The 25,409-nt window shown below is 39.8% G+C and overlaps 1 long non-coding RNA gene across 3 annotated transcripts in view; it reads right to left on the bottom strand.

Annotated features, from left to right (window-relative positions):
* Positions 1 to 25,409, bottom strand: part of LOC106629238 (uncharacterized) — a 62,916-nt gene that overhangs the window by 16,787 nt on the left and 20,720 nt on the right. For 2 of the 3 annotated variants that reach the window (XR_003379403.2, XR_003379405.2), the window contains one exon: positions 21,326 to 21,565. This is a non-coding gene — a long non-coding RNA (uncharacterized LOC106629238). Of the gene's footprint in view, positions 1 to 2,156; positions 2,486 to 21,325; positions 21,566 to 25,409 lie in introns of those variants that run through there. The other variant, XR_003379404.2, reaches the window with a different exon arrangement.

The raw sequence follows: 25,409 nt of genomic DNA, 5'->3' as shown, positions 1-25,409 counted from the left end.
TCGCCGGGTTCGTAACCCTTTTGTGGCCAGGGCCCTTGTCTCTGCCCACGTTTCCGGTACCGATGTGAGCTCGTCCCGTTCAGCCCTCGGGATTCTCCCCCGGGGGAGGCGGACAGATTTCCCAGGGCGCTTGTCCTGCCCAGATTAATTTTACTCTGGGAAAACCCTGTCACTTAGGATCACCTGTGCTGTGTCCTCTTCATAAAAGGCGGTTTTATGGTCCAAATGTCTCTTTTGGAGGAGGGCACGGGGAGCGCTTTTACTCCGCAGCGGAGACTTTCCGCATTACCTGTTCTGTTGACAAAGTAAACTAAATCCCACTTAAAAACATGATTCCTAGTCTCTGTGAGAATGAAGCATATATGTTTTTAGGGCTTGTTAGTGCCAGGTCATATTGACTGATTCCTGAATAGTTGCCATTGTGCCGCGCTTGCTAAAGGAACCCGAGCAAACACCGCCCGAGAAAGGTTCCCTTCCAGCGCCGGCTGCGGGCTCGCAGCCAGCCTCTCCCTCCCCGGGCTAATCTCTTCCTTCTAAATTTGTTTAGGGGGAAAAAAAGGGAAGATAATTCCCGGGAAGGTGGGGAGGGAGAACGGATCAAACAGCACGGGGAGGGTCATGCACCTCCGAGGCAGTCCCAGGGCGAGCATCAGCCGGAGGGAGATGCAGCGCGGCCGGGGGTTCCCAGTCCGCTTTTCTCGCGGGGGTGCCGGCTCTCCGTGCCCTGGAGAAGGCTGGTGCACCCTCCGTGGGCTGCGGGGCAGGGCAGGGCTGTCCCTGTGGCAGGGACAGCGGCTGTCTCGGGCAGGGTGCGGGGCAGGACCCGCAGCAGCCGCGCCCTGCCCGCCCCGCACCGCGCCGGGGCCGGAGCCGCTCCGAACCCCCCTCCCCGAGGGGCTGTGGGAGGAAAACAACAACGTTTGTTCATTCCAAGCCTCGGCAAACAGCTAAACTAGTTTACACAGTTGGTTTTGACGAACGAATAAATTGTTTTCTTTAAGTACACCGTCCTGAGCAAGCACACACTTTAACTAGCTTTCCTAGGAGAGAGCTTTTTACTAGATTGCTTTTTCATTGCGTGGCTATCGGAATGAGATAATGACCAAAGAGGTGGAACCTAATCAGCCTTTTAGTTGAGTTTAAAGAGTCTAGAGGTAGTTTAAAGGTAGCTTTGGTCATGTTTGCCGGGCAGCTGCGATGTTTGCACTACCACGTTATGATGGGGAGAGTAATGTGTTCGATAGATAAGGGAAAGAGGCTAGCCAAAAAGCAAGGTCAGGTGTGATAAGACTTGACACTTTTACTCATTTTTCACACACATGAAAGGAAACTTTAAAATATGAAGCAAAAAGAAGGAAAGACTCGACATGCTAACATCTATCATAAAAATTGTACATTAACAGACCTCACTCCTTATTTAATTAGCCCAAAACCTTATCATAGTTTGGAACATGTCATGCCATTAAAAAGAAAAATAATTCTTCTATTTTGTTAGCACCTAGGTATGCTCTAAAAATAAAACCTCCCTGTTCATGGGATAACCACACAATTCCCTTTCTCCTCCTTCATGTTTTATCTTCACTTTCTAAAGTAGTTAATAAAATAAGTTATAAGCTGAAGATAAGAGTCTGTGAGTGTAATCAATAGGGAAGGGAGGGCATGAGGTTCTAACAGAGACAAAAATCCTGGAGGAAAAGGAAAAAAAATTGTATCTCTGGATTTAAAAGCTGTACAAAATAAAACCACCGGGTACTGATGAAGAAATACCAAGTGCAGCGTAACCAAACAATCAGTGGCAAAACTCACTACCTTAAATAAGACCTGCTGTGCCTTAAATGGTATTTTAGCAATATTGGTGTCCAGGATGAGAGCTACATATTATTGACCCTACATTCTATGAAAATGAATTGTTTTTTGCTACACACGCAAGAATTCTAAACCAAAACTTACTACATTTCTTCTTTCAGGAAACTTTTCTGCCATCTTCAGTTGAAAACTAAGCTACATATTGAAGGTCAATCTCTCCTCAGCACCCACCTTCTATCAGAAAATTATTTCAATCCCCATTCAACAAAAAAACTAGGAAGACAATATTTGCAGAGCCATCTAAAACCAATTTTCAAAGGCAACATCTACTAGTGTACAGAGGCACTTACACACCCATGTCCAAAATGTGGCTTCTCAAAATGCCTGTGCAGCTGCTGGTCAAAATAAAACCAGAATTTGTAGGCACTGCAGCTTTTTCCCTTGAAGCCTGGCAAGTGCCTGGAATTTGCCTTTGGGCAGGTCTAGGGCTCTCAATCCCTTGGCAGGGCTGAACAGTTTGGTGTTTTCTGCTTTTTTCCCTGAGCCTTTCTCAAATGATGCTGCAGCAGGTCTTTAAAAGAGAAAATGAGCTGAGTGAAGAAAGAGGACTGACCTGCTGGAAGGTTTGATTTCCCTGCCTTTCCATCAGTCCTCCAAGGGCTACACCAGCCCCAGAGAGATGGTGATCTACGCTCAAGGTCCTCTCCTCTGTCTGAGAGGACATAAGCTCCTTCTCCATCTCTGCTGGGAAATGAAGAGAAATGGGTCACGTTTCCATCAGTTCCTCCTGAAATGGCTGCATTCTGCAGAAAAACGGGGCCAGGGGTAATGCAAACATGAGCGTGGCTCCCTGTCTCAGTGGTCAGAGTCAGCACCAAGGAAGGAGAGCAGGAAATTCCAGCTTCTTGGGTGAAGCTGGAATCCCTTGTGCTTTCAGGTACCTAAAGCATCACTGCTGCAAATCCCAGCCCTCAAACTCCCCAGTTATCCCTCCAGCTCATACAGGAATGGAACTGGATGTTGAATTCAGTCAACATCCCCCTGGATTCCCACTCCTTATTGGGATAAATCCCTGAGGACAGCCTGAAAATTCACCCATAGCAGCCGGGTCTTGGCAGAGCTTTCCCATGGGTTGAGAGGTCCCTGGGCACTGCCAGTGTGCCAGCAAACATCTCCTAATCAGGTGGGGCTCAAATACCTGCATTGTTCCCAGCCAGGGCACTGCATGGGCACCCACACAGCCAGGCACAGGATATGCCTGAACACACATGTGAGGCTCAGGAGATTTGGGTGCCTCAACACCTCCAGTGCTTTGTCAGAGCAGTGTGACACACACCTGAGTCACTCAGGTGTTTTTTACGATACTGCTCTCAAGCACCGGCTTAACTGATGCCACACGAGGGATCTCAGTGACCTCGCTGAGGCACCTCATGCCTCAAAGCAAATGTTTGGGCTTTGCTGAGCAGGGATGAGCTCACACCCACTGGGGGATCATGCCATGTCTTAACACGCTGCTGGATCATGGCCAGGGCAGCAAAGTGCAAAAATCTCACATGGGATAAAGAAGGTGAGCAGCATCTCCTCAGGCTTAGCGATAGTCTGAAAATAACCCAGCTCAGGGTCTGCCAAACCCATTACTGCACACAGCAAGGACCAAGGATGACAGAGGGTTCTTCCACATCCCCCCAGTGATGTGGGACAGATGTTTGTCTCCATCACTTTTCTTTCTCTGCCCCTGAGACCCACAGGAAAACCTCTGGCGGCTGCAAACTTTCCTTAGAGTAGCGGACAGGCAACCAGATTACATTTTCCATATGGAAAAAAAAATAAAAAAAAAATAAGGGAGCCCTGGGTCTTCAGGAATTATTTTCTTCCTATAGAGGCCACCTTGTACACTTTCATTTTAATAATCTATATCAGTGTTGTTTTTTAGCTGATTTTAATGTCAACTGGGGATTAATGTGCATTAATTAAATTGACTGTATTTTCCTTAATGAGCACAAAAGGATTTTATGTTAATACTGATGATCCTAATAAGGATTCTGTCTACTTATCTGTGTTTTCTCAACATCCTGAAATATTTTATTAGGAAACAAATTAATTTAGTTGCTATCACAGGGTAAAAACAAAAGCTATCAGGTGATTGCTGGCTGGGTCTGATGATTAAGCTGTAAGTACTGCGCGTACTGTAGGACTGTTCACTGCAATGCACTACTTTAAACTTAATTTATGCCCTTTTTATGGCATTGACCAACTTTTCTGGATGGAAAGCTGCTGTTAAATGAGTACCTGAATAGCCTTAAAAGAGATGAAGAAAGTTAAATCTGGGTAAAGGCTTATTCTCCCTGCCTTGAGTGAGTTACTAACAAGTAGGAAACAGGGAATGAGCTGGGACCAGATGCTACAGAGTGATTACAGACAGGTAGACAGGTATTCATGTACAACCCCCTTTCAGCTGCTCAGATTGATAATGCAAATCCGTTTTTAACTTGTTAAAACCCTATAATATAATAACAATCATTCACAACAAACGAAAAGAAATACATTTATTTGCATGCATGAATATATCTGTGTCAATATATTTTTATACATTCACAGCTGTTCCGAGCTTGAAAGACACTTGACTTGCTGAGCAAGCATTTAATAAAAAGCCCATGGAAATGTTAATTAATGGTATTTGGTACTAAATGCTCACTTTGATGCTAAAATGTTACGCTGTGCAGATTTAAAATTCATTCAGCATTTTTTGCCCTTGTTACCATCTGCAAATTTCCACCCCACACCCCATTCTCACATCAGGTTGCTGAAATAATTTGATGGTATTATAGCATATGCCAGTAATGAACACTAGGGATGGCTTCTGATCCCACTACACCTGTTTAACATCGTGGCTCTGATTTCTTGTCACTTGTTTGCCTCTTTCCCTTCTCCATCCCAGCCCAAACCACCCTTGGCTTTGCACAAACCTGTCGGAAGAGGCAACATCCCTCAAAGAACTCCCAAGAACTTCAGCAGCTGCCATGTTTTAATCAAATAAGAGCAATTCCAGTGAGTTCAGAAAGAAATACTCTGCTGACCCAAGTTACTCAGGCATAAAATAGTCTGTGAGACCCAGCAGCAAGTAGAGATGTAAGAAACCTGGCAGTGGCTCTAAGATACCTTGGGAAAAGGGGATCTGAAGGGTTTCAGGGCTAAAAGCCCACCTGGAACAAGGAAAGGAGCTCTGTGAATGGTCTCTGAATCCTACCCAAGGTAATTCTGGTTTCCCAAGATCTGTGGCATTGGGAAATTCAGCCGAGAAAATGGTAAATATAATTTTTAAGGTTGATCATAAGGTAAATTGCAAACTCATTGAAAATATCTATATGGTGGAGAGAAAAAAATGCTTAAATTTCAAAGACTTCAAAATTAAACTTTGTTTACAAAAATGTGATTGATAAATCCTTGTCTTTTCATTTACATTTTTCCTAAGTTTCCCATGTAAATGAAAGAATAACTTAAAGATATTTTTTAAAAATTCCTTAGGCTAAAATGTTGGAAAAAGGAATGATTTCTTCAAAAATATAAGAAAATTAATTTTTTTGGAATAAAATCCTCATTGGAAAAAAAAAAAAAAGGCATTGATCTTTCATTTCTAAGGAGAGAAAAAACCCTCTAAGAAATCCAACCATTCTGTGAAATTCCACTGGATAGATAGCTGTATATATGAAGAGGTTTAAGCATTTATTTCTTTGCACTTCTGCTTTTAGTTTAGTTCAAGTTTTATATTGAATGTTTATACAGGGTTTTAATAACATTTCTGTTTACCTTGTGTCTTTCTTGACAAATTAACCTTTTTCAACAGTAACTATAAATTACATAATCACATTAGAACATTAATTAATTAAAGATATTAGTAGATGACCTATAATTAATATAAAATAATTACAGAAATTATTGTTAGTTTCGACAATCTGGAGCTGAAACCCGCTCTGAAACGTCTCATGCCAGTATTCCTCAGAGTGATTACAGTAAAATATCCCACTGCCACTTTATTTGTGTGTACAGAAGAATAAATTTTTATGCCAGATATCCCAGCATGTCCAGGCATTGACTTCTGCAAAATGGACTGGGGACATAATTATGAGCAGCACATTTTGCACAGGTCACCCAAGAGCTCCAAACTATAAAAAAAAAAAAAAATTGGCATTTTCTACCTTTCTTTTTATTGCTGCTGTCTGCTGCTCTTTGAATACTCTGTGATTTGTGCTGGCATCTGGCTGCTGTCCTCTAAGGCTGCATTTTTCCATTTTTCCATCCTACCTGGCATCCTCTGCCACATCCACCTTGGTTCTTTTGGAGCATCTCAAACACAGTGGAACAGAGAGTCTCACTTTGCCTGAGGAAATTCAGCTGTAACTTGACAAATTGGTCAAAAAAGTGTCACAGGGGTAAATCCTGATTTTAAAAAGTGTTTTGTGAGACAGTTAATGACCTGCCCTAACTAATCTGACAACTGGGCACAGAATGTAAGAATGCACCAGATGCAGACATGAGGGGCTCTCTTTAGGTCTTCACTCTGGACACTTTGTAGATGTGAAAATTAGACCATAAATAGATTCAAATCCATCTCACTTTAATTATTTTTATAATGATTTTCTATGTCTTCCTTTGCTATACATCCTTCCCCCTTAACAAAATGCATAACTCAATTTGCAGAATCACGACCTTGCCCTGTGTCCAGAGGCTGACTCTAAATTCTCACCTCTAGAAAAATGGTGAAATCTCTCTAACAAAGAGTAAAACAGACTTCCAGCTCCAGATCATGGTCTTCCTTCCTTCATGAACATTTATTGAACGTAAAACTTTCCATATTAGACTTTCACAAGGAGCAGACTCATTTGCAAATATTTAGCAGGGCTCTGCAGTCCTCCCCAGGGGCAGCTTGGGCAGAAATGTCAGCCTGAGAACTGTGGTACTTTCAAGAGAGTAAAACCACAAAGCTCTGATCTGACTATAAATGCTACATTGCATTTCATTATTGGCTTGGCACACAAGATGAACACAGACATCTTTATCTCTGTGTTTGAATCTCTGTACACACATCTGTCATCAGTGATATTTTTAAGGTTGCTGCCTTGGTTAGATGAAGACAATAACATTTATTTGTGCAGAGATTGCACTAAATATTGGCATGTGCATAAATGGAGGCTGTAGTCAGAAAATAGAAGCCATAAAGATTTAGGGGATGTGGTTCAAAGCACACAAATCTATGCCTTGTTCACGTGCATCTATAAATAAATAGCTGTGTAAGAAACTGGAGGCATCAGTGTCCAGTCCAGATCATGGCCTTATAAAAGCAGCTCCTGTGCAAGAGTCCACTTTACAATTTCCTCTGCTCTAACAACCTCTTTTCATTGCAAACTTAATGAGTGCTTTCAAGTGCACGACAAAAATGAGATGAGAGAGTTTGGGGGAACCTCCTTGTCAGGGAAAACCAACACCTTGAATTAAAGGCATCAAGCACTTGAGCCTCTGCAGTCAAAGCTGTGTTTTCAGAATGTAAAACTAATAACATTCATTGAACTACTGAAATCCTATAAAATAAAGGAGAAAAGTCCAGTAAACACAGCCCCTAAAACTGCAAAGAGATGCTTGCTTTTGATCTGCAGGAGCCTTTGCTTCTCTTATTCCTTGCAGGAAGGATCACTCAGCTTAACCTGTGGGTGCTGCCTACAGCAGTATTTTAACCATTTGATATTTTTTTAAAACACCCTTGCAATTTCTTTGGAGTCCTATAAATCATTTTCCCTTTTATTATTTTTTTTTGTGTGTTATTAAGCTAAAGAACAATGGGATTTTTTCCTCCTCTTGTTTTGTCCATAAATTGATTTATGTTACAGTGAATAGTTGAATTACACACCCTTGTGTAAAACATGCTGAACACTAAAGAATAAGTGACTATCTACCACTTGAAGATTAATCTTCTCTTTGTTTGAGTATCTGAGACTACAGGGCACTCACAGCTGGAAAAGAGCGTTCTAGCTACAGGTTTGTGTTTTTAATAGCATATGAAAGCTGCTGTCAGGGTTTTTTTTTTTTGCTGCAGTATTTATTTATCATCTCATCACCAGAACAATTTGTTGTAATTCTACTGTACATTTCATCCCAAAACCTCGGAGTGCTTTGCAGGCATTAATTATCCCAACCAAATCATGCAACATGTAAATGATACACAGGGATAATTTAACAACTACTAAGAGGAGCTAACTGTGAGGTAGCTCCAGAGAGGTTGTAAATTAGTTGTATGGGCTATCTGAATGAGTTAGGTGTAGCCTGGGAGAGCTGGAAAGTACATTACCCAGCCAAAGCAGCAACGTGTCATTAGCAGGCAGAGCATAATTATGATTTGGCCGAGCTGTAGGATCAAATTATAACACTAAAGTGAGACTCACACTGAGATGAGTAAGTCCTGCTTCAGTGCCATGTGTGTGCTGGCATCTTTGCATTCCCCATGTACCAGGGAAGATGTGCATTGATGCAGTCTGCAGAAGACAAGCAATTTTTACCCAGGCAGATCAAACTTGTGACTTTTGGCCCCCAAAAATCAAGGTATAGAGAGGAGTTCTGCTAATTTTATTATATTTTTAAAGAGAACGAAAAAAAATTCCTCATAAACTGCACTTGCAAGGTTTTTCTCAGTCATATCCCAAAGACATTTCCAACAGCACAGGGAATGGCCCTGCTCTGCTGGAATATGAGTCACTTAAGTCAGGCTGGAAATGCCAGCACTAAGCTGTTATCTGGTGAGCTCTGATGGGATCACACACGAGGCAGAAAGCTTATAGAAATACAAATATTTCTATTGCACCTATACAAGAGCCACATGAGATGTTTCCCACAGAATAAACTCCCGGTGTGCTCCTCACCTCCAAGTGGAAGGAACTCAAAACTTGTATTTTGAATGCCTTATAGAAATTTTAATCATGAAGCAGAATTCATTTAATCTTGAAGGGAATGCTGATATTTAAAAATTTTACTGAAGCGGCAGTGTATGGAATATTAATAGTTTAAAAACCCTTTTGCCATAACAATGTTAATTTTCTTCCTTTTCACAGTATTTATTAAAAAGTAATTGCCATACTTCCCATCAGCTGCTCACCTCAAAATGTGGCAGTCTCTGACACCAGACAGGTGTTGCCAAGGGAAAAAGAAAGTTGAAATGACATGTTGTCAGTTGAAAACATCAGAGGAAAGAAAAAGACAACTCACAGGCAAAAGCAATGACCAGGGAATATCTAGATGTGCTTCTAACAAAGGCTGGAATAAATATACAAGTAATAGAAACTATTGCCTGTGTTAAGACCAGCAAGTTCAATTTTCAAACAGCCCTGCTAAGGTGAGGTTTAGGGATGCATCTCCTCGTCTCAACTACAGCAGCTCACTCCTGCTTATTTCAGGGATATGACAAAGGCTTTCACCAGCTGAGGATATGACCCCAATATCACTCAGATGCCACGTGAGTGCTCCATCCCCTGGGCTTTGAAGAGGTGTGGAGTGGTAACCTGCACACACGTGTGGGTTTCATAGCAAAGGGTTTGTCAACAGGATTCAAGGTCAATAAGTATCAAAACATGAGACCTGGCTAATTTACTTTCATTCATGCACTTGGAGTTAAGCAGCAAAGAAGGGGTTAACCATAAAGTATTTCACCTTGAACCTTGCACTCTCTTTATCTAGCACACCATAATAAAAGATCAAGAGTTCCTGCTTATTATCTTATTTTTCCTCCTTGTTCCACTAGGCTAGGGCCCAGACTAGTTATGGATTAACACTGTGATCAATAGTAAGCTTGCTGTCTCGCTCTCGGCAGGGGAAAATGAACTCAAAATGCAGTCAAACTCTTATTGATCAAGGATATAGGTCTCACTTTCATTACCTCTGTCTCCTGATAACCCACATATAATGTGATGAGTTGCTAATCTCTCTGCTTTTCAATGGACCCTTCACCCCTCCTGTCTGCACAGCAGAGCTTTTATTTTTGCCTCTTCTGTGTGATGCTTGTAGCATTAACTCTCACTCTGTTACCATCATGCCTGGTCAATCAAGACTCATAAAAGGACTTTTAAATAGAATTGGGCCAACTGTGTTATGATTTTATTTGGGTTATCACCAAGAAAAGGAGTTACCCTTCAATAACAAGCCATGACAAGAGTGGGTAGTCTGGACTATCCAAACCCATCTTAGAGGAAGATGTTTATGTGGAAGCTTGCATTAAAAACATATGCTCTGCCACAGAGAATGTATAGCTTTGATGTCATTCTTCTGCCCATTGTGGATAAAGACTTATTTCATGTCCATCCACCTCACATGTCATTTTGGCTACTCACCAAGAAATACTTATTTGTTCCTTGGAATAAACTTTGTAGGAAGAGCATTTTGTATGGAAAGGTAACATTTCCTCAGAACCCCTGGAACAAAAAGCTCAGCACCAAAAGAAAAGCAGAAAAGCAGTTTATTGCCTGGCACAGATAGCCAGAGACATGAGGAGCATTTGGTCACATTCTGCAAAGTTTTAAAGAGCTCAGAAACCACCTTCCAGTTACAATTTTCAAATGAAGAAATCTCCTTCTTGAATACAATGATTTACTGATTAAAAGAAAATATTAGTTTTGATTTCCTTATTGAATTTTTAACTCCAAATTATAAAAAGCATTTCCTTTCGTGGATTCTAAATGTTGTTTATTTATTACTCATTAATAATAAGAATTGTAATGATAAAAGTGATTCAAAAATAAATTTTAACCAGAAGATTGGAAAAAAAAAGGTTCATAAAATAATAAAATTTGAAGGGATTTTGTTCTGATTTGGAGGAAAAGAATGTTTGAAATATCAGGAATCACTGCAAGATGAGATTCCCTGTGTCAGCAAACCCCACTATCTTGAAAAGAGATAATTTGCTGGTAAGCTAAGTGACTGGATTAAAGTAATCAGAACTGTGTTGGAAGGTGTTAATCAGTGTCCCCAAGCAGTGCTTTCCCCAGTTTGTCTCAAACAAGAAGTCTGTGTACTTCTATCAGGTAATTGAACCAGGTCCCCTTGCATGCAGTGTCACAGGAATTCAAACGACACTTCTCGTAGATCCACTCCTTGCAGATCCTACAAAGTCAGTCATTATTAGCATAATTATTTGTGTGATCTTCAATCAAGGATGTCATCACATTTTCTTAAACATAATATAGATTAAAAATAAGACGTTATTGATTGGTTCTGAAAGGGAAAGGTCTCAAGTTTCACGTGCACTGTTTGCCTTCAGTGGTGGTTTTCTTTATACATTAGATAACACTCCTAACCTCGCAGCCATTGTGAGCGCCGAGTTTCCTTTTGAAGCTTACATCAATCATATAATTAAAACATCTTAGTAGTACTTTCACAATCTAGCCAGATTGCGATCTGTGCTCCCTGGGCCTGTTTCTGAAACTTCAATTCATGTTCTTTCTTTTTTGTGTGTGTGCATGTGTCACGTAATTACCGCTCTTCTTTCTCTCTGCTCCTTCCAGGTACTCTTTGCGGTTGGTCCAAATTTCTTTAGAGTAGCCTTCCTGTTAGCTCTAAGTCTTTCCATTTTATTACAAAGAAAAATTAATTGGGTTCTAATAATGAGGTAGGCATGCAGGGCACTTACCAATGAAATACAATTGTTTGTGCATAATAGAATCTCTATGGTGGCATCTGCTTGAACAGCTAAATCAAAGACCAACCAAAATCGCTGGTTGGAGATAATTATCTTTGCTGTAAAACACGCTCAGATCTATATGGTAAGATAAAAGCTCACCCATGATATCACTAACTGATACCTTTTCTGAGGGAGAGAGGCACTAATGCATTAGTTAAAAAAGCAAAACCACAGACGTCATCTCAGATCAAAATATTCACATGCTCCACCGTTAAGCAGCTGATTTTTCATTTTATCATCTTAATGAAAAGGGGTCTGGGCTTCAAAGGGGTTGTTGACACTTCATGCTATCCTGACTGCTATGTCTCTTTTTTGTTTCTTCTCAGACATGTCCTCTGACACCAAAAACATTCTCTGCTGAACGCGACATATCATCAATTTGTGTATGAGAGCTGAGGTTTCTTAAAAATTGCTCATTTAAAGGCGTTGGACCTCCCCATATGATTTTCTTTACTGCTTCTGTTCTGCTCTGAATAGACACAAACAGAGAATGAAGAAGGCAGATGTGAGGAGGAAAAGATATTTTACAGTGGAAAATATCTTTGTGGAAATGATGAAGGTGTCCATCATCAGGAAGAAAAGCGAGCTGAATTTTTGATGTATAAACCTGAGATACAGTTCTGCATGTGTCAAATGGATATGTCAGAAAAAGTGACAGTGGTATTTTTTCACTTTATGACCCAATCTGATTCTTATCAAAGTCACATCCAGCCCATAAAGATCATGGACATCAGCTACTCGATAGACCTAATAAGGCAGCTTTAATCTCACAGTCTCAAATGCATTTAATCATTGAAGACCTAAAGCACACTTAAAAAATGTTGCATATAAAGCAATGCAAGCCCAGGGTATAATTTGATAAGACATGGTAATGCTGGCAAGATCCCCACTATGCAGACAATTTGTTTCTAACAGATAATTTCACAACACAGAGGTTTGATGGAATAGCTATGGTGCTAAATCAAAACTGATTAACCTTTAAATACAGAGAATGCTTGAGTTTGGTACCACATTTGTGCTACTTTTCCACTCAACTCAAGGCCCAAGTTTTACATTTAGTTATTATTCCCTTTCTCCAGAGACACAAACAGGGACAGGCCATCACGGTGTGAATTAATGAATCCCTGGCAATAATTACAGTTATAGTTGACAGTCACACTGTGGTGTTATACTTACTTATCATGACACCACGAACAATACCTGAGAGGAAGAATTAAATTCTCCAGAAAGGAAAGAATGGGTTAAAAAGCCATAAGGAAATTTACACTAGGGATAATTTAAAGCAACTGTTAAGATTAAAAAAAAAAAAAAAAAGTATAATCACAAAATGTCCACCAATTAAGCCTCAAGAAAATGTCTTTTTTTTTTTTTTTCTACTTTCGTGTTTCGAGATGCAGGGTTCACCCTAGAGCGCTGAATTTCCATTCATGAGCATAGTACATACATAATTAATGCAATCTGCTGTCTGTTATGACTAGAGATGACAGAAATTTATGTGACAGCTACCAAATATGTATATATTTGGTTGTTGTGTATATGGCTGTTAATAGGTTTGACTGTATCTAGCATTGATAATATACCACCAATGTGGTGAAGTTAAACCCATCCCACGTCTTCCAGGCCTGGTGTGTGGTAGGGCTATCCAATTTGAATAGCTCCTTTATGTTCTTTTTCAAACCAAACGTTTTTATTTTTGTCAATAAACTGTGTCATTTATTATAGTTAAGAAAACTCATGTTGTTTGAGGTCTTTATCAGAGTTCCTACAAATCAGGTTAATTGGTGATCAACAGAGCTTTTCTGCCTTTAATGAGCCCTGGTAGCCCAAGGCAAGGCCCAGCTCTTGATAAGGGACTTTCCCTTTCCTTATTCAGGACTCTTTGATCACTTTTTTTTAACTGGGAGAACAACCGCCGGGAATGTCATTGTTTTTTAATTGCCTGATTACCAAATGTTGGAGATAAAAGATAGATGTTCTCAATTAATAACATTTACATAGATTAGCATCACTAACAAGCCTCATTAGTAGCTGCTGACTTTTGTTTAGACTGCGTCCCATGTCAGTTGTGCTCTGATAGTGCACTGGTAACTGCGTTCTCCATATTAAAATATATTTCTTTCTAACCTCTTTCCATTAATCGGGCTATATATATGACATTTTAAAGCACAAACAGGCTTTCATTAAAGTTAACTCTTATTTCCCAGAGCATTCAGAGCAAAATTTGGTATATTAGGAGGCTTTGCATCAAAAAAGCCTTGCCGTCAGGAATGGGAGTCAGGCCTGAGGTATGTTAATGTATTTAGAATTATAAACAAGCCACTGCAGCCAGTTGCTTGTGTTTCTCTGCAACTTGTTTTGCTGATTTAGTTATTAATTTTGAACTGTCAGATCATTAGCTTTTGCTGTGCCTCAGTCTACTCATCCATGAACTGTTTACAGTGATACATGTTCTCCTTAAAGGTGCTTTGAATGCAAGGGCAGAAAATATACTGGTGGCACTCACAACACATTGAATAAATATCTGTAGTGAGAAAAGAAATCTCTTTTACACCATCCTGTTGGTGCAAGTGTTATCCTTGAAACCTGACCTCCTCCTGAGGCTGTTCCTCAGCAGAGCACCTCGTCCTAATGATTAAATCATGGATGTCAAGGTCCTTCAGGTTTGCACTCCTTGGTCCTCACCCTGAGATTGGCTTTTCCATTGGCCAACAACACGAGGGCTTTTGGGGTAGAAGGAGAAAGCTCCTCTCCCCTTCAAGCAAACCCTTCTCAAGTTGACTGTAAAAACACTTGATTTTTGGCAACAAAAATCTATTTGAGAACTTGTGCTTCTCTGCCTCAAGAGCAAAACAAAACATATATCAAGGAAAAGAGAGAAAACAACATGAGAGCTCCGTTAAAACAATAAAAAGACTTAACATGTAGTTTTTCACAAGGGAAGGGAGAATGATATTCTGACTGAACTGTCAATGAAATCAAGCTAAAAGCTGAAATATATATAGAAAGCCAAATACTTTGGGAGTTAGAGACACACTTCTGCATGTCTGTGTGTGTGTAGAATTGGAGATACAAACATGTATGGACTTGTGCAGATTAAAAAATGCTTCTATCTATTATTTTGATCAATGGCCCTCTTTTTTTTTTTTTTTGTATTTTCAACACCTATTGCACTGATACACACAAACCCAATATCTTTTACTCCATCAGCTTGAAAATCTCTAGTGTCATGGCCTTTGCTTCAATGTTGGAGCTGATTTCAGGGTTGCATAAAAAAAGTAAGCTCTATAGTTCAGTCAAGCAGCAACAGCAAAGTGCTAAAGCAGAAGCTGCTGTGCTATCGGTGAATGGATTAAATAAATAAATCAATCAATAAAGGACATAATCTTTGAAAAAATATCTCTTTTCAGTAAAAAACCAAGACATAATGTCCTCTACCCATAGTCTTTTAAGAGAGAAATAGCTTTGTTGACTTCCACTGTGGTGTAAGATATTTCTCCCTTGTCAGCAAAGGGCATCAAGACATAAAATCAAACAGAACTCAGGAGGGATAGTGTGTTTTGATTGTCCAATTTTCAGCCTTTTGGTCACGTATGTTTAACTTTAATATTTTTTAATAAGGGAGAAAATAGCCCTGATCTTTGTTTTATTAATGCACATGTTTCAAAGGGCAATATAAAGACTGGAGCAGAAAACAAAGGCAAGAAAGGTATGAGATATTCCATTTGTGGGTTTGCAGCATAAGATGACAGAACTGTGATTGCAGGTATGCACATGTACTTATTTTTTAATTAAGCACCAGTTTTAGAGGAGAAAAGGCAGTACCAAGATCCCTGGTGTGCACAGTACCACGACTGCTAAGCACCATCATGCAAAGTGTCAGAGCCCTAACATGACAGATGTGTTCAGAGAGTGAAATTCATCTTTGTTTGTGGGGCCAGTGGGGATCCTGTGAACCACTGAAACCCCGATATGGGGAGGGACACGGCCCACAGAGCCACCACCCCTGGGCCCTTGGGCAGCCTGCGATGGCCATTGCTCCCAACTCTGGCTGGGTTCAAGCTGTTTTCCCAGGGGAACGGCTTTTGTGCCATTTTCTGTCTCCTGGACTATCTACTCCACAAATACAAGTTGTCATTATTTATATTTTAGTTCTTCTGTGCTTTTCCTTTTCAAAGTTTCACCCTCTATTTGAGAGCAACAGAAAAAAAAATAAGTTGAGAGGAAGATAAGTCTAAATAAGCAAACCAGGCCCTTTTCTATCTCTACTGTTTGAGACCAGGTAATCCCAGCATTCTGGTCTTCCAAATTCTTTGATTCATGTTCAGCCAACCAGAATATTTTTTCTCTTGACAAGGTATAATTTCAATGGAGCTGTGTTTTGTCTCTGTATGATGCACTTCATATTTTTCATGATTTTGCATCCCTCACACAAGACTCTGTCAATTAAAATGATAGCTACTTATGTGGGACAATAAGTGACTATGAGGGAAAGGATTTGTGGAGGCAATTTACAACCTCTAATTCAGCTCCAGGGATGTGCTCCAGCACAGCTACCCTGCGATGGCTGTGCCAGGTAATTTGCTGGAACACTCCACTGAGGCATCAGCCTGTTGATTGCCTGATGTGTAAGAGGCCTCAGACTGGGTCATATTCCACAATTAGTTTCAGTGAAAAAATTGGGAATGTTTCTTTCAACGTTTGTTTCAAACTATATTAAACGCTTCCACATTGCAAGGGTTAAAACATGCAGAAAAGGGGAAGCTTAAATAGAACATTAAATAAATTAAATCACTGCTTTGGTTGAAACAAAACATTGGAGATTTACCTAAGATCATGTTGCTTGCTGCACTGCAATAAACCTTTACATCTGTCCTTAAGTACTGACGCAAATCCTATTTACATCTTGACCTTCAGATGCAGAAGAAAGAAACCCCAAACAACTATTTATCACCTAGATCTAATTTTGTCCACATTTTCTCCTTAGCTAGTAGAAAAGAAACTGATTTCTAAAAAGAAACAGATGGTTTTAACCATCTTTCCAGTACCAAAATATAAAACTGGTTTAATTAGTGTGCAAGCAGTCATGGCCACGCGCTGCATGTGCAGCTCCCCGCAGCATCTTCTCTCCTCTGTCAGTGAAGCTGCTGAAATCCTCCCATTCCCATTATTCCCACAAACCTTTAGCCCAGATCTTTGACTGATATAAATCAGAGAAGCTCCACCGAGTCGGATGGAGTCGTGCCAGTTTGTGGATGTTGAGGTTCCGTGCTTGTGTCTTAATTTTTTGTGTATTTCCCCCCCACCCCCGCTCCCCTGCCAAATGTATTAAGAAAAAAGGGGAATATAGAGGGAATTATGAATATGGTAGCCTTCATTCATGGTTTGGCCCTTTCCACAAATGCAAATGCACCAGAATGTTTTTACTTTTCCCCTGAATACTGGTCTCATTTAAATATGGACTTTTAAATAAAACAGGAGCTTTGCTAATGCAATGATGCAATTAGAAGCATATTCTCAGAGAATCTACAGCAAGGAGAACAGCAAAGAAGATAAATCAAAATAGCTTTTGTAGTGGCATTTTTCTCACAGTATTTTATCCTTTTCTGGTTTCTATGGAAATTATGAATTTTTTTTTTTTTTTCACCAAAACAAACTGTTCCAATTTTAAACCTCACACCGATTCAGGGCAGCTTAATGGATAAGGCAGCCAGAGCTCACGGCCAGGACCTGGGCTTGAACCAACTGCAGGTTATAACCTAATTGGCTTCCTCTGCTGAGCTCAGTGTCTCCAGGTTGGGCCATGGAGTGCTGCCAAGGCATGAGGGAAACTTGCAGCAGAGTTGTGTGGCCTGGAGATAGACAACTTCACTGACAAGCTGTGCCTGGCCTGACCCTGATCCTTCCCCTGCACGAATATCCTCTGCCTGCTTAAAGGAAGAAAGAAAATCCACGCTCTCCCCAGATCAAAGCTGTCATTTCTCTTTGCTTTGCAAGGCATCCGGACGAGGGAAAGGAATGAAAAGATGGTTTTGGTTTGTTTGGCTGGTTTTAGTTTGAATAAGGAGCAGAACTCTGGGAAAAAGTAATAGAAGTTAAATCAAATTTGTGGAAATATAATGTTTATGCAGTGGCTTTGAGGCAGTTGGACCCATGCCATCAAAGATTTATGATTTATAGGAAAGAAATAAAATAATAGGTCTAAGAAATGGGACAAATCCAGAGCCATCCATTATCCCAGCTGGAGAAGTTTATTCTTATTATTCAAAAATAAACAAACAAAAAGGAAATCATAGAATCATTAAGGTTGGAAAAGACCTCTAAGATATCCAACAATTAACCCAAAAGAATTCATTAATTATTCTTCTTAAATTTTGCTGTCACTGGAGTACATCCATGATGGAACTGGTTTCAATGGAGCATAAAATTTGAGACTCAACAGCAGAAGACTGACACCAAAAAGGTGTGAGCAGAGAGGGACCTGCATTAGATATTATTTTTTTAAGAAATCAGATTTTTTAATTTAGTAGCCTGAAATAGCTCTTTTGGTATATTCATTGTTTCCCCTAAATGAATAGCTATCCAATGAGGTCTTTCCATGCTCCTTCATGCAAGGGCTCTCTTTTGAAAATCTTCTATTGTTTTTTGTCTCTGTACATTAAAAAAAGTAGATTCATCTCTTCATCTGTGGCACATAATTTAAGACTGATAATAATTTGGATTTTTTAGACACTTTTTTTTTTCTTAAATTATCTTTTGAGAAGTATTTTTAATAGAGGCTATGTACTTATGAGTGAATAGGCTGGTAGTCAAAAAACACTTCATTTTCTACAGAACTGTAGAATATAACTACAAACCATCACTTGTAGTTGAAATTTTTAAATCCTATTCTCAAAGTGTGATTTTTAAAAATATTCTGGAGTTTTATATTTGCATAGGAAAAAAAAATGCAAAAGCATGTTAGGGATTTTTTTCAACTTATTTTAAACTCTTTTTATCCCCACATTTCTTTTTGCTCCTTCAGAATTTTGAAGTATTTTCTGGTGGTTGGAAAGTGGCTAGAGGAAAGAGGAAAATATGCTTTAGTCAGAATCTATTTTCTTCCAAACTGAGGGAATATGTTGAAGTTTGTGGAGTAGACAATTAGAGGTGAATAAGAAAGTAATAAAGTGGAACCTCTGTCCTTTCAAATAAATAACACCAAACCCATCAAATAAAAACAAAACAAAAAAGCCAAACCACCAATCATATTGTTTCTGATGCTCTAAAAAGCAAACAAATGCCAAAAAGGGGAGGAGATCTTTTTGTTTGGTATTTTTACAGCAATAAGTTGCAGGACTGGAAATAGGGCGACAAATATTTTGGAAAAAAAAAGTGAAATTAAGTCATGAACAGGGGTCTCATTTTGTGTTTTTACTAAATATTTTTCCCCTCCCCTCTAGCATTCTCTCCTTGCACCTCTTTTGCTTTGTACTGCTTCTAATGACAGTGATGTTCAGTTTTACAGGGTCAGGTGTACCCCAGTTTAACCAGTTTATACTGGGACATGGAGCACAACTCCACCATTTCATGCCCTGGGCAGCCACCATCACAGCCCAAATCCTGTGAGAACTTTGGGAAAGGTGATGTGGAGATGGAGCTCCTGGCAATTCACCCCATTGTCACCGCAAAGGTTGGCATAGCTGGACATCAGTGACAATAATAGTTTTTGGCAGCCTCAGCATCACGTGGAAGTCATATCAGCTAGATCTCAGCCCTGACCTCTGCACCAGCTGAGAGCTGAGTTAGACTCCATAAATCCCTGCTTTTCCCAGGAACTGAAAAGGAGGAAAATTCTCAGCAAGTGAGAAACGCCTGCCATGGCTCTGTCCTGAACAAATCCCCCTGGAAGATACCAACAGGACAACTCAAATCAGAACCTAACAGGTAGTGGGCGCCTCTTACAGACTCTAATCACATTATCAGCCAGGTTTGGCATCTCAGCCCTGTGCCCTTGGCACGGGCACCCTATGACAGCACTGCCAGGTGCACATGCCACGGGCTAAGAGTCAGCTGTCATCCACTCCCCTGGAATCAGACAGAAATTATCTTTTGTTACAATTGGAATCTGTCATTTGTTAAAACCAGTCATGCTTCCAGGCTGAGAATTTTTGGAGTTCTGTTAGGAATTTTTTTTTTGAGTAATTTTGCATCATGTGCAATTTCTGATGCATTCAAATACTACATTAGGTCCCCAGAGCAAAACCTCTCTGTCAATGCACCTCATCTGACAGCAATCGTGGAAGGGAGCTTTAAAACTCAAGCACTAGTTCTGAATGCTGGAAAAAGCTGCCCAAGAGATAAGAAAAGAAGAGATAACTGGTGGTTCTCTTAAAAGTGCTTCATGTCACCCTGAGAATCTCTTGAATATTTTATAAAAGAAAGAAAAACCATGGCATGAATCAATTCAAATTAAATACCATAGGAAACATTTTCTAGAAAAATCAGAAGGCCTCTTATATAAATTCAAACGCCTCAAATCAATTTTTCCATTGTGTGTTTTTCACCATATGAGTGGGTATAAAATGCTCAATGGATACTCCTGTCATCTTTCCCTATCACATTGCAAATATATTTATACATGAAACTTAGTTCCTTTTTCTACAATGAAAATAAAAAGCGAATGTTCTTTTCTACTCACCACGTTATGTGTTTTAGAAACTTCCAGAAATAAGTCAGAACAGCAATATTTATACAGTTAGGCCTGGCATATTTGTGTATATTAGGTAAACATGGTTATTTGGAACCAAGCTGTGCCTGTATGGTTTCTTCATGCTGTTTTGTTGTCTAGAGGCACAACGAGGCCAATTTTTTAGAAGAAAAATGTGCCATATAATTGCCACTTTGTGATGCATTCAGCTAAAATTATGGGGAAAAAAAAGAATCTCAGTTCCCCCCTTTGGTGCATTGTGCTGTTGTTCCACTCTAGCTTTTACCAGCTTCCCTATGCAACTGTCCTGTTCAGTAGGAGAAAATACCTGAATTACATACACAAGTGCACACACATACACACACATGCATACTGATAAGGTTTGTCTAACCCCTGACTTGAGCACACAGCTCAAAAATTGCCACAGAGAATGGGATAGATTTGTTTGGAGGGGAAGAAAAGCAACACTGGTAAGAAAGGTGCGGGCTGACACGGTAAATGAAAGCAACACAAGTGAAGACACAGTTGGAGCAGGAAATAGTTGGGAGATGTGATTCAGCACTCAGGCTGGGAGATTATGTTTAACATGAAGAGTGGAAATGTGAGGCAGTTCGTACTGCTGTATATTCATTCTAATATGGCAAATGGAAAAATGAGGCACCAAGCTCCTTTTGAGACCACCAGCTCCACAAAGAGAAAAGCCGTGTAGCCCCAAGTTTTCCACAGCACCATTGGAACCGCAGGAAAACCAAAGGACTCTGCCACTGGTGCAGCAAATCACTCAACACATCCACCCAACGCTCTGTGGTGCCAGGATGATATTTTAAAAGGGTGCAATTACGTTTTCTGTAAGGCAAAGATGGCCCTCTGTAAAACACCGAGCATGGCTTTTGTTTGACGTTGTCACAACAGAAAGGCAGCAGTGAGTACCTCTCCCCTCTGCCCTCAGACACTTTATTTATGCAAGGAGAAAATAGGAGCAATGTTCAGATATTTATGTTTAACATCAAAGAAAATTCAGGTTCAGGCCAGCAAACAGGAAAAAATTGCTGAAAATCTGTTTGTCATGGAGAGGTTATCTCTGCAGTGCTGCCCAAAGCAGGAAAACATCGTGTTACCTGTGATGTGACTGCCATCGGAGTGAAGGGATGGAGGTACCTTGGCCATGCTGCTGTTTCTGCAAAAACACTTGGTGCATTGCAGGTGGTTTTGCTTCCCTTTTTTTCTGGCTTCTTCACTATTTTCCCTTGCAGATCATGCTGAGAAATGCCTTCAGTGTATCCAGAGTCTTTGCAAAAATGGCACTGGAGTTCCAGTACATGCATTTTGTTCTAGCAGGATGGTCCCATACCTGTGGGCTAAAAATTGAAAATCTATGTTTAAACCAGGAAATTAAATGCCTTTTTTTTTCTTTTTTTTTTCTTCCTGATTTGGGACAAAAATGCAGAATTTCAAATCTCTTTAAAAAAATGGATGCCTTGCAAATATTTACGTTTGAAGTCATCAACATAACTATCTTACAATAAATGCTGAAAAAAAAACTTTCTGTATTGAAAGCATCATCTGAATATTTTGTGGTTTAGAACCTTATATCCTTTAAATTGAATATATTTGAAAATTCCTGGTTGAAAATGTAACATTTTCCTTTCCTTCCATTTCCTTTCCAGATATATTGATATGGTATCATCTCATTAAAGTGCTACAGGAAAAAAAACCTCTGCATGTGGCATCATATGCCAGAGGATATGTAATTTAAAACCAAAATATTAACATTTAATCAGAATGGTGAAGTCAAAGTGAAACAGGAAAATCTGACAGATGATACATAAATAAGAATAAAATGAAGTACGATTGCATTTTATAACCAGTCATGAGCACAGTAGATAGAGCTAGTAAAACCTACAAGCTAGTTCAGCTGAAATGAAATGACATTCATTGCATAATTTTTTTTCTGAAATTGTGCAGGAAGTTATATGAATTTAATTTCATACGAAAATGAAATTCCCCTGAGTCCAGAATCCTGCTCAAAGCACATACTCATCTCTTGTCACAAAACATGAAGACATGAAAGACCATCAGACTAGTTTCAACAACTGCAAATTTTTCCTGATGGCTGGACTCTGACCACAAAGAAATGTATCAATGCACATTTCAAATGGAAAAGGCATTCTTTAATAAACAGGTTTTTTTTTTCTTCTCGAATTACCTGCAATTTTCCAAATGCATGAAATGAGAACAACTTCCACTCCTTGACATTGGAGAGGAGTAGCCATGCCTTAATTTTGTAGGGAGACTGGCTTGAGCTGTCTCCCAGTAATTTCACAGCCCACTTTAGATCAGCCACATCAAGGAAAACTTGTGCTCAAATTATTTTTCATATTTGAAGAGACAAGGTTTATGGTACCTCTTGTTCACAGGTGGTCAGTTCAAGGACTCATTAAAAGTTATACAAGTTTCCTATTGATAAATATGTGGGAATTATAGTCGAACTGTCTTAAGAAGTCACAGCCATTAAAGCACATGTGCAGCATTAAGGGAAATAACAAATTATTATTTAATGAGACGACTAGTCTTGCTATTGTTGCTTTATTTTCAAGCAACGCTGAAATGGGCTCCCTGGTGTTTGTAGTTTCTGGCTATCTTTTTTTTCTCCTCATTATTAATTCCTTTTTCTCCATGCTAATCAGCTGAAGCACTGAGTGTTTGGAAGACTGATTTTTATACCCCATTCCCTTTGGATTTAAGGGTTACTTGTCAGCCTGGCCAAAAACTTCAGCAGTAGGTAAAGCCCGGGGCGCTCCTCGTGACCACGGCGGCACCGCTCACGCGCAGAGTTTATGCGGCCGCCACACCTCCGGGTCAGAGCTCACCGAGGATTTCCATAAATCCAATGGGTAATGTGCCAAATAAGATTAGGGAAGACTTCACATTATTGTACAATCCAATGAAAATATCATCTGCTAAGCTCCTTCTGGTGGCGACGGGGAGGAGGTGGCTAATATTAGCAGGTGTTTGTCTCAGAGGCAAAGAGGAGGCAGCAACACCTGCCCGTGCCCGTGCACAAGGTGGGAGCAGCCATCGTGACTTCACCTGTGGCAAAGTCCTCAGTAAAAATGCAGTTTTTAAGAGCTGAAATTCTGATCACTGCCATGTTGTGTCAAATTGTTTTCTCTACCATTTATTACATTATGTTTAATCTCACCCTGTTTCGAATTCCCAAACGCATCTCTGTTCAAAATTTTTTTTTCAATTTATATAATTGTACTTTCAGCTTTCATATGCTACCTAATTCCTGACTCTGTATTTTCACATGTAGAGTTGCATTAATAAATGAAGCAGGTGGATTTTTACATCTGATCTGTGCCTGTTTTATCTATACACATATTTTTCTTTCAAACCTTGACCTGCAAGAAAGCAAGAAGGAAGAGTCATCTGGCAATTAGGCAATAATCATTCAATATGTTTGTATTTGAGAATAAAGGAAAATGATTTTTTTTTTTGTTCCATGAGGCAATAGCAGAGGGAGCCTCAAAGAGGCAAGTGCATTTGCATTCTGTATTTGTCTTCTTCATAAATGTGGTTAACTAATTGCCTCTCCTTTCATCAGTTATCAATCCTTTGTTCCTGAACACAAGAAGAATCAGATTCTGATGCCATCACTGAACTTGATGAGCTCCTGACTCTATTAGTTATCCTCTTGAACTCAATGGTCCAGATTCTCAAATGGTATAAATCAGCATAGCCCATCCCATAATCAGAAAAGCTGACATAAGGAGATAATCTGGGGAATAAAGTCCTACATGATGAGAGTAACAACATCAGAATCACAATGTTCTAAAATTTTATGAAAAATCCTTGTCCATAAAACCTGAAGTAAGCAAAGTGGGAATAAATACATTTGGAAAAATTAGTTGTGTTATTCTTAGTTAACGTGGCTTGATGCAACATGATCTGCAGTTCTGCTCAGGAGCAAAATGAATATATAAATATATAACATAATAAATGTTATATATTTATAACATATATAATATGCTGGCAAGCATTTAACCTGTTTAAACATTGTCCATTTTAAAATACAGCCATTATTTATAATGTGAATAATCTTGAATGTTACTCAGGATCTGTAAATTGTAAATGTTGCGTACTGAGACCCCTGGAACTGAGATGTATGGCACACAAAAATAAATGATACTATTACAGCAGCCTGTCTAGATGGACTTTATCTTCATAAAAGGCTGTGTTTGCATAAAAATGGGGTTTGATTCACTGCAGCACAAACCTGACTTCAGAATGCCCACTGGCTGGTAGCTTGTAACTACCAGGAGTACAGCTGTAGTAATGTTCACAAAAAGTTGAATGGAGCAGGCTGAATACAAGATCCTGTCTAGAAGCAACCAAAATATTGGAGTCACAATAAAGGAACAGTGCCCAAGTCTTAATCCTCTGATGTTGACATGGAGGAATGATGAATTTCCACAGTTGGTGTGCAAAAGTGATGTCCCCAACCACGGCCTTGGCAATCACTCAGACCTCAGAGCAAATTAATGCAGTCTACAGCTGTTCTAAATTTTGCCAAATCCAAAAACATGAGGGGGAAAAAAAAAAAAAAGCAAGCATATATCCCATTTCTGTCAGGATTCTCATTTGCTTGTTCTCCTTCTGGCTCACTGCCATTTGCCTTCCAGAGACTCTTACAACAAGGAGGCATGGAAAACATCTCTCATCTCCATTTCTCCCAGACCTTTCATAGCGCAGTGGTTGGGGGACACATGCAGAAAGGGAGAGACTGGATTTTAGTCTCTGCAGGCTCAGGAAGAAACAGACTTCAGATCTCCCTCTGGAAGCCTCCAGAAAGTGGCTGCTGTCCCCAGGACCATGGTCTGTGGTCTTCAGCTCAGATGGAGGGTGTGGAGCTGCTCGGCCAGCACAAAGTCACCGTGGCACTCACGCAAGTCACAGTCACGTGTTGGGAATCTGTCCCCTCATGTTTATAAACTACATATACTAGAGTATATCCTACAAAATTCAACTTTGTTGACTACTCTAGAAACACAGTTAATCCAGTGCTGAGTGTTTGTAAAAGACCAACCCTGTGCATGGTGAGGAAACGCTACAAAAATAGAGTTCTGCTCTTTGCAGCTACTTCCAAAAGTGCCATCCTATCAGTGAAAGTGGGAAAGGTCTGCCAAGGTAACACATCCC

This window comes from Zonotrichia albicollis, chromosome 11 (genome assembly GCF_047830755.1).
Source record: "Zonotrichia albicollis isolate bZonAlb1 chromosome 11, bZonAlb1.hap1, whole genome shotgun sequence".
In the NCBI taxonomy this organism is placed as follows: Eukaryota; Metazoa; Chordata; class Aves; order Passeriformes; family Passerellidae; genus Zonotrichia; species Zonotrichia albicollis.
The sequence above is the reverse complement of the archived record's forward strand: the minus strand, read 5'-3'. Positions and strand labels throughout refer to the sequence as shown.